Here is a 7,500-nt window from a genome sequence, read left to right on the forward strand (position 1 = left end):
TAGATGAACTTTCTGGTTTCTATTAGAACTTTTCTACTTCTAACTACTGGTTCATAAATGAATACGTTTTAAAATGGAATGCATCAACAGAACGGTGTTGGTAGTATAAAAATATCTACAGCACCTTGTATTCCCAGGTAGTCTCCCATCCAAGTACTAACCAGGTCCAACACTGCTTAGCTTCCTAGATCAGATGAGATTGGGCGTATCCAGTGTGGTGTGGCTGTAGATGAGCTTTGTGGTTTCTGTTTGAACTTTTCTACTTCTAACTACTGGTTCATAAATGAATACGTTTGAAAATGGAATGCATCAACAGAACGGTGTTGGCAGTATAAAATTATCTACAGCACCTATGTATTCCCAGGTGGTCTCCCATCCAAGTACTAACCAGGCCCAACACTGCTTAGCTTCTAAGATCAGATGAGATTGGGCATATCCAGTGTGGTGTGGCTGTAGAAAAGCTTTATGGTTTCTGTTAGTACTTTTCTACTTCTAACTACTGGTTCATAAATGAATACGTTTGAAAATGGAATGCATCAACAGAACGGTGTTGGTAGTATAAAAATATCTACAGCACCTTGTATTCCCAGGTGGTCTCCCATCCAAGTATTAACCAGGCCCAACACTGCTTAGCTTCCAAGAACAGATGAGATTGGGCGTATACAGTGTGGTGTTGCTGTAGATGAACTTTCTGGTTTCTGTTAGAACTTTTCTACTTCTAACTACTTGTTCATAAATGAATACGTTTTAAAATGGAATGCATCAACAGAACGGTGTTGGCAGTATAAAATTATCTACAGCACCTTGTATTCCCAGGTGGTCTCCCATTCAAGTACTAACCAGGCCCAACACTGCTTAGCTTCCAAGATCAGATGAGATTGGGCATATCCAGTGTGGTGTGGCTGTAGAAGAGCTTTATGGTTTCTGTTAGTACTTTTCTACTTCTAACTACTGGTTCATAAATGAATACGTTTGAAAATGGAATGCATCAACAGAACGGTGTTAGTAGTATAAAAATATCTACAGCACCTTGTATTCCCAGGTGGTCTCCCATTCAAGTACTAACCAGGCCCAACACTGCTTAGCTTCCAAGATCAGATGAGATTGGGCGTATCCAGTGTGGTGTGGCTGTAGATGAGTTTTATGGTTTCTGTTAGAACTTTTCTACTTCTAACTACTGGTTCATAAATGAATACGTTTGAAAATGGAATGCATCAACAGAACGGTGTTGTTAGTATAAAAATATCTACAGCACCTTGTATTCCCAGGTGGTCTCCCATCCAAGTACTAACCAGGCCCAACACTGCTTAGCTTCCAAGATCAGATGAGATTGGGCGAATCCAGTGTGGTGTGGCTGTAGAAGAGCTTTGTGGTTTCTGTTAGAACTTTTCTACTTCTAACTACTGGTTCATAAATGAATACGTTTGAAAATGGAATGCATCAACAGAACGGTGTTGGCAGTATAAAAATATCTACAGCACCTTGTATTCCCAGGTGGTCTCCCATCCAAGTACTAACCAGGCCCAACACTGCTTAGCTTCCAAGATCAGATGAGATTGGGCGAATCCAGTGTGGTGTGGCTGTAGATGAGCTTTGTGGTTTCTGTTTGAACTTTTCTACTTCTAACTACTGGTTCATAAATGAATACGTTTGAAAATGGAATGCATCAACAGAACGGTGTTGGCAGTATAAAAATATCTACAGCACCTTGTATTCCCAGGTGGTTTCCCATCCAAGTACTAACCAGGCCCAACACTGCTTAGCTTCCAAGATCAGATGAGATTGGGCGTATCCAGTGTGGTGTTGCTGTAGATGAACTTTCTGGTTTCTGTTAGAACTTTTCTACTTCTAACTACTTGTTCATAAATGAATACGTTTTAAAATGGAATGCATCAACAGAACGGTGTTGGCAGTATAAAATTATCTACAGCACCTTGTATTCCCAGGTGGTCTGCCATTCAAGTACTAACCAGGCCCAACACTGCTTAGCTTCCAAGATCAGATGAGATTGGGCATATCCAGTGTGGTGTGGCTGTAGAAGAGCTTTATGGTTTCTGTTAGTACTTTTCTACTTCTAACTACTGGTTCATAAATGAATACGTTTGAAAATGGAATGCATCAACAGAACGGTGTTGGTAGTATAAAAATATCTACAGCACCTTGTATTCCCAGGTGGTCTCCCATCCAAGTACTAACCAGGCCCAACACTGCTTAGCTTACAAGATCAGATGAGATTGGGCGTATCCAGTGTGGTGTGACTGTAGAAGAGCTTAATGGTTTCTGTTAGTACTTTTCTACTTCTAACTACTGGTTCATAAATGAATACGTTTGAAAATGGAATGCATCAACAGAACGGTGTTGGCAGTATAAAATTATCTACAGCACCTTGTATTCCCAGGTGGTCTGCCATTCAAGTACTAACCAGGCCCAACACTGCTTAGCTTCCAAGATCAGATGAGATTGGGCATATCCAGTGTGGTGTGGCTGTAGAAGAGCTTTATGGTTTCTGTTAGTACTTTTCTACTTCTAACTACTGGTTCATAAATGAATACGTTTGAAAATGGAATGCATCAACAGAACGGTGTTGGTAGTATAAAAATATCTACAGCACCTTGTATTCCCAGGTGGTCTCCCATCCGAGTACTAACCAGGGCCAACACTGCTTAGCTTCCAAGATCAGATGAAATTGGGCGTATCCAGTGTGGTGTGGCTGTAGATGAGTTTTATGGTTTCTGTTAGAACTTTTCTACTTCTAACTACTGGTTCATAAATGAATACGTTTGAAAATGGAATGCATCAACAGAACGGTGTTGGTAGTATAAAAATATCTACAGCACCTTGTATTCCCAGGTGGTCTCCCATCCAAGTACTAACCAGGCCCAACACTGCTTAGCTTCCAAGATCAGATGAGATTGGGCATATCCAGTGTGGTGTGGCTGTAGAAGAGCTTTATGGTTTCTGTTAGTACTTTTCTACTTCTAACTACTGGTTCATAAATGAATACGTTTGAAAATGGAATGCATCAACAGAACGGTGTTAGTAGTATAAAAATATCTACAGCACCTTGTATTCCCAGGTGGTCTCCCATCCAAGTACTAACCAGGCCCAACACTGCTTAGCTTCCAAGATCAGATGAGATTGGGCGTATCCAGTGTGGTGTGGCTGTAGATGAGTTTTATGGTTTCTGTTAGAACTTTTCTACTTCTAACTACTGGTTCATAAATGAATACGTTTGAAAATGGAATGCATCAACAGAACGGTGTTGTTAGTATAAAAATATCTACAGCACCTTGTATTCCCAGGTGGTCTCCCATCCAAGTACTAACCAGGCCCAACACTGCTTAGCTTCCAAGATCAGATGAGATTGGGCGAATCCAGTGTGGTGTGGCTGTAGAAGAGCTTTGAAGTTTCTGTTAGAACTTTTCTACTTCTAACTACTGGTTCATAAATGAATACGTTTGAAAATGGAATGCATCAACAGAACGGTGTTGGCAGTATAAAAATATCTACAGCACCTTGTATTCCCAGGTGGTCTCCCATCCAAGTACTAACCAGGCCCAACACTGCTTAGCTTCCAAGATCAGATGAGATTGGGCGAATCCAGTGTGGTGTGGCTGTAGATGAGCTTTGTGGTTTCTGTTAGAACTTTTCTACTTCTAACTACTGGTTCATAAATGAATACGTTTGAAAATGGAATGCATCAACAGAACGGTGTTGGCAGTATAAAAATATCTACAGCACCTTGTATTCCCAGGTGGTCTCCCATCCAAGTACTAACCAGGCCCAACACTGCTTAGCTTCCAAGATCAGATGAGATTGGGCGTATCCAGTGTGGTGTTGCTGTAGATGAACTTTCTGGTTTCTGTTAGAACTTTTCTACTTCTAACTACTTGTTCATAAATGAATACGTTTTAAAATGGAATGCATCAACAGAACGGTGTTGGCAGTATAAAATTATCTACAGCACCTTGTATTCCCAGGTGGTCTCCCATTCAAGTACTAACCAGGCCCAACACTGCTTAGCTTCCAAGATCAGATGAGATTGGGCATATCCAGTGTGGTGTGGCTGTAGAAGAGCTTTATGGTTTCTGTTAGTACTTTTCTACTTCTAACTACTGGTTCATAAATGAATACGTTTGAAAATGGAATGCATCAACAGAACGGTGTTGGTAGTATAAAAATATCTACAGCACCTTGTATTCCCAGGTGGTCTCCCATCCAAGTACTAACCAGGCCCAACACTGCTTAGCTTACAAGATCAGATGAGATTGGGCGTATCCAGTGTGGTGTGGCTGTAGAAGAGCTTTATGGTTTCTGTTAGTACTTTTCTACTTCTAACTACTGGTTCATAAATGAATACGTTTGAAAATGGAATGCATCAACAGAACGGTGTTGGTAGTATAAAAATATCTACAGCACCTTGTATTCCCAGGTGGTCTCCCATCCGAGTACTAACCAGGCCCAACACTGCTTAGCTTCCAAGATCAGATGAGATTGGGCGTATCCAGTGTGGTGTGGCTGTAAATGAGTTTTATGGTTTCCGTTAGAACTTTTCTACTTCTAACTACTGGTTCATAAATGAATACGTTTGAAAATGGAATGCATCAACAGAACGGTGTTGGTAGTATAAAAATATCTACAGCACCTTGTATTCCCAGGTGGTCTCCCATCCAAGTACTAACCAGGCCCAACACTGCTTAGCTTCCAAGATCAGATGAGATTGGGCGAATCCAGTGTGGTGTGGCTGTAGATGAGCTTTGTGGTTTCTGTTAGAACTTTTCTACTTCTAACTTCTGGTTCATAAATGAATACGTTTGAAAATGGAATGCATCAACAGAACGGTGTTGGCAGTATAAAAATATCTACAGCACCTCGTATTCCCAGGTGGTCTCCCATCCAAGTACTAACCAGGCCCAACACTGCTTAGCTTCCAAGATCAGATGAGATTGGGCGTATCCAGTGTGGTGTTGCTGTAGATGAACTTTCTGGTTTCTGTTAGAACTTTTCTACTTCTAACTACTGGTTCATAAATGAATACGTTTTAAAATGGAATGCATCAACAGAACGGTGTTGGTAGTATAAAAATATCTACAGCACCTTCTATTCCCAGGTGGTCTCCCATCCAAGTACTAACCAGGCCCAACACTGCTTAGCTTCCTAGATCAGATGATATTGGGCGTATCCAGTGTGGTGAGGCTGTAGATGAGCTTTGTGGTTTCTGTTTGAACTTTTCTACTTCTAACTACTGGTTCATAAATGAATACGTTTGAAAATGGAATGCATCAACAGAACGGTGTTGGCAGTATAAAATTATCTACAGCACCTATGTATTCCCAGGTGGTCTCCCATCCAAGTACTAACCAGGCCCAACACTGCTTAGCTTCTAAGATCAGATGAGATTGGGCATATCCAGTGTGGTGTGGCTGTAGAAAAGCTTTATGGTTTCTGTTAGTACTTTTCTACTTCTAACTACTGGTTCATAAATGAATACGTTTGAAAATTGAATGCATCAACAGAACGGTGTTGGTAGTATAAAAATATCTACAGCACCTTGTATTCCCAGGTGGTCTCCCATCCAAGTACTAACTAGGCCCAACACTGCTTAGCTTCCAAGATCAGATGAGATTGGGCGTATCCAGTGTGGTGTTGCTGTAGATGAACTTTCTGGTTTCTGTTAGAACTTTTCTACTTCTAACTACTTGTTCATAAATGAATACGTTTTAAAATGGAATGCATCAACAGAACGGTGTTGGCAGTATAAAATTATCTACAGCATCTTGTATTCCCAGGTGGTCTCCCATTCAAGTACTAACCAGGCCCAACACTGCTTAGCTTCCAAGATCAGATGAGATTGGGCATATCCAGTGTGGTGTGGCTGTAGAAGAGCTTTATGGTTTCTGTTAGTACTTTTCTACTTCTAACTACTGGTTCATAAATGAATACGTTTGAAAATGGAATGCATCAACAGAACGGTGTTGGTAGTATAAAAATATCTACAGCACCTTGTATTCCCAGGTGGTCTCCCATCCAAGTACTAACCAGGCCCAACACTGCTTAGCTTACAAGATCAGATGAGATTGGGCGTATCCAGTGTGTTGTGGCTGTAGAAGAGCTTTATGGTTTCTGTTAGTACTTTTCTACTTCTAACTACTGGTTCATAAATGAATACGTTTGAAAATGGAATGCATCAACAGAACGGTGTTGGTAGTATAAAAATATCTACAGCACTTTGTATTCCCAGGTGGTCTCCCATCCAAGTACTAACCAGGCCCAACACTGCTTAGCTTCCAAGATCAGATGACATTGGGCGTATCCAGTGTGGTGTGGCTGTAGATGAGTTTTTTGGTTTCTGTTAGAACTTTTCTACTTCTAACTACTGGTTCATAAATTAATACGTTTGAAAATGGAATGCATCAACAGAACGGTGTTGGCAGTATAAAATTATCTACAGCACCTTGTATTCCCAGGTGGACTCCCATCCAAGTACTAACCAGGCCCAACACTGCTTAGCTTCCAAGATCAGATGAGATTGGGCGTATCCAGTGTGTTGTGGCTGTAGATGAGTTTTGTGGTTTCTGTTAGAACTTTTCTACTTCTAACTACTGGTTCATAAATGAATACGTTTGAAAATGGAATGCATCAACAGAACGGTGTTGGCAGTATAAAAATATCTACAGCACCTTGTATTCCCAGGTGGTCTCCCATCCAAGTACTAACCAGGCCCAACACTGCTTAGCTTCCAAGATCAGATGAGATTGGACGTATCCAGTGTGGTGTGGCTGTAGATGAGCTTTGTGGTTTCTGTTAGAACTTTTCTACTACTAACTACTGGTTCATAAATTAATACGTTTGAAAATGGAATGCATCAACAGAACGGTGTTGGCAGTATAAAATTATCTACAGCACCTTGTATTCCCAGGTGGACTCCCATCCAAGTACTAACCAGGCCCAACACTGCTTAGCTTCCAAGATCAGATGAGATTGGGCGTATCCAGTGTGGTGTGGCTGTAGATGAGTTTTTTGGTTTCTGTTAGAACTTTTCTACTTCTAACTACTGGTTCATAAATTAATACGTTTGAAAATGGAATGCATCAACAGAACGGTGTTGGCAGTATAAAATTATCTACAGCACCTTGTATTCCCAGGTGGACTCCCATCCAAGTACTAACCAGGCCCAACACTGCTTAGCTTCCAAGATCAGATGAGATTGGGCGTATCCAGTGTGTTGTGGCTGTAGATGAGTTTTGTGGTTTCTGTTAGAACTTTTCTACTTCTAACTACTGGTTCATAAATGAATACGTTTGAAAATGGAATGCATCAACAGAACGATGTTGGCAGTATAAAAATATCTACAGCACCTTGTATTCCCAGGTAGTCTCCCATCCAAGTACTAACCAGGCCCAACACTGCTTAGCTTCCAAGATCAGATGAGATTGGGCGTATCCAATGTGGTGTGGCTGTAGATGAACTTTGTGGTTTCTGTTAGAACTTTTCTACTTC

General features: G+C 41.0%; 23 non-coding genes and 11 pseudogenes across 23 annotated transcripts; all 34 read right to left on the reverse strand.

Moving 5' to 3' along the window:
- LOC134889353 (5S ribosomal RNA) overlaps positions 1-5 on the reverse strand; it is a 120-nt pseudogene extending 115 nt beyond the window's left edge.
- Positions 6-112: 107 nt separating this feature from the next.
- LOC134888241 (5S ribosomal RNA) lies at positions 113-231 on the reverse strand (annotated as a pseudogene).
- A 107-nt stretch (positions 232-338) lies between these two features.
- On the reverse strand, positions 339-458 carry LOC134891033 (5S ribosomal RNA; annotated as a pseudogene).
- A 107-nt stretch (positions 459-565) lies between these two features.
- On the reverse strand, positions 566-684 carry LOC134889519 (5S ribosomal RNA; annotated as a pseudogene).
- Positions 685-791: 107 nt separating this feature from the next.
- Positions 792-910, reverse strand: LOC135068524 (5S ribosomal RNA). The gene has a single exon (XR_010254722.1). It is a non-coding gene; the product is annotated as a 5S ribosomal RNA (ribosomal RNA).
- A 107-nt stretch (positions 911-1,017) lies between these two features.
- LOC135058370 (5S ribosomal RNA) lies at positions 1,018-1,136 on the reverse strand. The gene has a single exon (XR_010244800.1). It is a non-coding gene; the product is annotated as a 5S ribosomal RNA (ribosomal RNA).
- Positions 1,137-1,243: 107 nt separating this feature from the next.
- Positions 1,244-1,362, reverse strand: LOC135063962 (5S ribosomal RNA). The gene has a single exon (XR_010250281.1). It is a non-coding gene; the product is annotated as a 5S ribosomal RNA (ribosomal RNA).
- Positions 1,363-1,469: 107 nt separating this feature from the next.
- On the reverse strand, positions 1,470-1,588 carry LOC135058708 (5S ribosomal RNA). The gene has a single exon (XR_010245132.1). It is a non-coding gene; the product is annotated as a 5S ribosomal RNA (ribosomal RNA).
- A 107-nt stretch (positions 1,589-1,695) lies between these two features.
- Positions 1,696-1,814, reverse strand: LOC135064069 (5S ribosomal RNA). Its single transcript, XR_010250385.1, has one exon. It is a non-coding gene; the product is annotated as a 5S ribosomal RNA (ribosomal RNA).
- Positions 1,815-1,921: 107 nt separating this feature from the next.
- LOC134888097 (5S ribosomal RNA) lies at positions 1,922-2,040 on the reverse strand (annotated as a pseudogene).
- Positions 2,041-2,147: 107 nt separating this feature from the next.
- Positions 2,148-2,266, reverse strand: LOC134885320 (5S ribosomal RNA). Its single transcript, XR_010169438.1, has one exon. It is a non-coding gene; the product is annotated as a 5S ribosomal RNA (ribosomal RNA).
- Positions 2,267-2,373: 107 nt separating this feature from the next.
- LOC134888098 (5S ribosomal RNA) lies at positions 2,374-2,492 on the reverse strand (annotated as a pseudogene).
- A 107-nt stretch (positions 2,493-2,599) lies between these two features.
- Positions 2,600-2,718, reverse strand: LOC134884828 (5S ribosomal RNA). The gene has a single exon (XR_010168960.1). It is a non-coding gene; the product is annotated as a 5S ribosomal RNA (ribosomal RNA).
- A 107-nt stretch (positions 2,719-2,825) lies between these two features.
- Positions 2,826-2,944, reverse strand: LOC135064530 (5S ribosomal RNA). Its single transcript, XR_010250838.1, has one exon. It is a non-coding gene; the product is annotated as a 5S ribosomal RNA (ribosomal RNA).
- A 107-nt stretch (positions 2,945-3,051) lies between these two features.
- On the reverse strand, positions 3,052-3,170 carry LOC134900191 (5S ribosomal RNA). The gene has a single exon (XR_010173706.1). It is a non-coding gene; the product is annotated as a 5S ribosomal RNA (ribosomal RNA).
- A 107-nt stretch (positions 3,171-3,277) lies between these two features.
- On the reverse strand, positions 3,278-3,396 carry LOC135063963 (5S ribosomal RNA). The gene has a single exon (XR_010250282.1). It is a non-coding gene; the product is annotated as a 5S ribosomal RNA (ribosomal RNA).
- Positions 3,397-3,503: 107 nt separating this feature from the next.
- On the reverse strand, positions 3,504-3,622 carry LOC135058709 (5S ribosomal RNA). Its single transcript, XR_010245133.1, has one exon. It is a non-coding gene; the product is annotated as a 5S ribosomal RNA (ribosomal RNA).
- Positions 3,623-3,729: 107 nt separating this feature from the next.
- LOC135060078 (5S ribosomal RNA) lies at positions 3,730-3,848 on the reverse strand. The gene has a single exon (XR_010246468.1). It is a non-coding gene; the product is annotated as a 5S ribosomal RNA (ribosomal RNA).
- A 107-nt stretch (positions 3,849-3,955) lies between these two features.
- On the reverse strand, positions 3,956-4,074 carry LOC135068525 (5S ribosomal RNA). The gene has a single exon (XR_010254723.1). It is a non-coding gene; the product is annotated as a 5S ribosomal RNA (ribosomal RNA).
- A 107-nt stretch (positions 4,075-4,181) lies between these two features.
- Positions 4,182-4,300, reverse strand: LOC135070287 (5S ribosomal RNA). Its single transcript, XR_010256456.1, has one exon. It is a non-coding gene; the product is annotated as a 5S ribosomal RNA (ribosomal RNA).
- A 107-nt stretch (positions 4,301-4,407) lies between these two features.
- Positions 4,408-4,526, reverse strand: LOC135060814 (5S ribosomal RNA). Its single transcript, XR_010247208.1, has one exon. It is a non-coding gene; the product is annotated as a 5S ribosomal RNA (ribosomal RNA).
- Positions 4,527-4,633: 107 nt separating this feature from the next.
- LOC135058710 (5S ribosomal RNA) lies at positions 4,634-4,752 on the reverse strand. Its single transcript, XR_010245134.1, has one exon. It is a non-coding gene; the product is annotated as a 5S ribosomal RNA (ribosomal RNA).
- A 107-nt stretch (positions 4,753-4,859) lies between these two features.
- Positions 4,860-4,978, reverse strand: LOC134901658 (5S ribosomal RNA). The gene has a single exon (XR_010175145.1). It is a non-coding gene; the product is annotated as a 5S ribosomal RNA (ribosomal RNA).
- A 107-nt stretch (positions 4,979-5,085) lies between these two features.
- LOC134894745 (5S ribosomal RNA) lies at positions 5,086-5,204 on the reverse strand (annotated as a pseudogene).
- Positions 5,205-5,311: 107 nt separating this feature from the next.
- On the reverse strand, positions 5,312-5,431 carry LOC134891034 (5S ribosomal RNA; annotated as a pseudogene).
- A 107-nt stretch (positions 5,432-5,538) lies between these two features.
- Positions 5,539-5,657, reverse strand: LOC135060382 (5S ribosomal RNA). Its single transcript, XR_010246776.1, has one exon. It is a non-coding gene; the product is annotated as a 5S ribosomal RNA (ribosomal RNA).
- A 107-nt stretch (positions 5,658-5,764) lies between these two features.
- Positions 5,765-5,883, reverse strand: LOC134889269 (5S ribosomal RNA; annotated as a pseudogene).
- A 107-nt stretch (positions 5,884-5,990) lies between these two features.
- LOC134891314 (5S ribosomal RNA) lies at positions 5,991-6,109 on the reverse strand (annotated as a pseudogene).
- Positions 6,110-6,216: 107 nt separating this feature from the next.
- LOC134890492 (5S ribosomal RNA) lies at positions 6,217-6,335 on the reverse strand (annotated as a pseudogene).
- Positions 6,336-6,442: 107 nt separating this feature from the next.
- Positions 6,443-6,561, reverse strand: LOC134885092 (5S ribosomal RNA). Its single transcript, XR_010169216.1, has one exon. It is a non-coding gene; the product is annotated as a 5S ribosomal RNA (ribosomal RNA).
- Positions 6,562-6,668: 107 nt separating this feature from the next.
- Positions 6,669-6,787, reverse strand: LOC135062309 (5S ribosomal RNA). The gene has a single exon (XR_010248662.1). It is a non-coding gene; the product is annotated as a 5S ribosomal RNA (ribosomal RNA).
- A 107-nt stretch (positions 6,788-6,894) lies between these two features.
- LOC135060279 (5S ribosomal RNA) lies at positions 6,895-7,013 on the reverse strand. Its single transcript, XR_010246669.1, has one exon. It is a non-coding gene; the product is annotated as a 5S ribosomal RNA (ribosomal RNA).
- Positions 7,014-7,120: 107 nt separating this feature from the next.
- Positions 7,121-7,239, reverse strand: LOC134885093 (5S ribosomal RNA). The gene has a single exon (XR_010169217.1). It is a non-coding gene; the product is annotated as a 5S ribosomal RNA (ribosomal RNA).
- Positions 7,240-7,346: 107 nt separating this feature from the next.
- Positions 7,347-7,465, reverse strand: LOC135065820 (5S ribosomal RNA). The gene has a single exon (XR_010252090.1). It is a non-coding gene; the product is annotated as a 5S ribosomal RNA (ribosomal RNA).
- Between the last annotated feature and the right edge of the window lie 35 nt (positions 7,466-7,500).

The sequence above is a fragment of the Pseudophryne corroboree genome, chromosome 3 (assembly GCF_028390025.1).
Source record: "Pseudophryne corroboree isolate aPseCor3 chromosome 3, aPseCor3.hap2, whole genome shotgun sequence".
Taxonomy (NCBI): domain Eukaryota; kingdom Metazoa; phylum Chordata; class Amphibia; order Anura; family Myobatrachidae; genus Pseudophryne; species Pseudophryne corroboree.